Source organism: Eschrichtius robustus, chromosome 5 (genome assembly GCF_028021215.1).
Source record: "Eschrichtius robustus isolate mEscRob2 chromosome 5, mEscRob2.pri, whole genome shotgun sequence".
Classification (NCBI taxonomy): Eukaryota; Metazoa; Chordata; class Mammalia; order Artiodactyla; family Eschrichtiidae; genus Eschrichtius; species Eschrichtius robustus.
The window spans coordinates 128,324,984-128,326,668 of NC_090828.1; the positions used below are offsets into that span (position 1 = coordinate 128,324,984).

Genomic DNA, 1,685 nt, shown 5'->3' on the forward strand with positions numbered 1-1,685 from the left:
TAGGAGTCATATTATGAAATAAAAAGGCTTTTATCAAGGTATTATGTCTGCTTATCAATGAACATGCTGAAATAAAATCATTGCTTTCTAAGTGAGGTCAAATCTCACGATGGCAGGCAAATCACCCTGCTAAATCAGCACCACATCACACAGATTTCTCAGACTATGCCACAGTGCAGAGATGGCATTGGGTCTGATCTGCTGTGGTAATGTATTAACCCAACCCATGAGTGTACTTATACTACACACCAGTCTGAGAGATCGTGTATTATAAATGATAAAAAAATGAATTGAGTTAAGAAAATTCAGTTATGATCTCCAAGCGTCATTCAATACCTGCATTATATGATTCTAAGACTCTTACCTAGAAAACATCTGATTTAATTGACCAAATATGTTTGTCTATTCAAATTAACAGATACTGCAGATGTGAATCCTGGACTGGAGAATTGATAAAGTTAATTGTGTGTATGTTTTCTTTCCAGGCAGACAATCAAGAGAGTCAATCATTAAAAGCTTTTTGAAAATGGAGGTTACCGGATAATACAGTCTAATTATTCTACGTAAATCACAGTATTCTTGAATATTATTAATATTAGCCTTTTTTCCACTTACCCTCTCATATGATTTTATTAGCCCAAACTTGATGTGGATAGACTCCTTCTAGGGTTTTCAATTGTGATAAGTTTTAAAAGGAACATCAATTGTATATAAATAAAGCTCCATATACATCCAATATTTAAGGGTAAAACAACATTAATAATATCTATTTTATATCTAATACCTCTCATTAATTTTGCCTGATGTTTTCAATGTCTTTTAAAATATCTTTTAATCCTTAAATTCCGCTTTCATCCTCCTTCTTCCAAGCAATTTATTTGTAGAAGAAACCAGGTAATTTATCCTATATAGTTTCATACAATCTGGAGATATTAATTTTTACTAAGAATTCAACCAAAATGCTATTAATACAATGCTAACCATTTAGCATCATATTTCACTTGTTATTTTTCCAAGGTTCTTTTACAGGATCTGATTTGATCCATTTGGTCCTTGCATCACAAGTAAAATTCTTAATGAGAATGGCGCCTCTAGGGAACTGTAATGAGATACGAGGTTAAAGAAGCCAGGTCAATGCATGGGTTTGGATTTATGGCAAGCCCGTCCCCCCGGGCCTCTCACAGTGTCCATGTCAGAGCAAACTGGCCCCGAACCATTGCCTAGCCTCTGTCTGTAGGCCACAGGCACTGAAGTGGTTTGCACAGTGGAAAAGAAAAGGGGAAAAAAAAAAAAAAAGAAACCAGGTCAGACTGGTCATATTGCTTAGTTGCTTAGTTGCTTGAGGTCGGGTGCTAAAAGCTGAGTTGCCCTTAGTTGCTTGAGGTCGGGTGCTAAAAGCTGAGTTGCCCTTAGTTGCTTGAGGTCGGGTGCTAAAAGCTGAGTTGCCATCAAGGTGAGATCCCAGGAATGCTTATCAAACTTCAGTGGCAATAAGCAAGGCAAAATTATTTTAAAGGAAAATTAATACTGAATTTTAAAGCTACGGAAGAAGCAAAGACAACAGGATGCAAATCAAGGGAAGATTTGAACAAGCAATTTGAGGGAGGCAAAGCCATAGCCAGTACAAGTATGTGGAAACTTAATTTTAAGGAATATTTCTTCTAAGGCCAAGTTTGAAGTTTTAT

At 36.1% G+C, this 1,685-nt stretch overlaps 1 non-coding gene across 1 annotated transcript; it reads left to right on the plus strand.

Moving 5' to 3' along the window:
• The first annotated feature begins 1,136 nt into the window (after positions 1–1,136).
• On the plus strand, positions 1,137–1,267 carry LOC137765532 (small nucleolar RNA SNORA42/SNORA80 family). The gene has a single exon (XR_011074184.1). It is a non-coding gene; the product is annotated as a small nucleolar RNA SNORA42/SNORA80 family (small nucleolar RNA).
• The last annotated feature ends 418 nt before the right edge of the window (positions 1,268–1,685 follow it).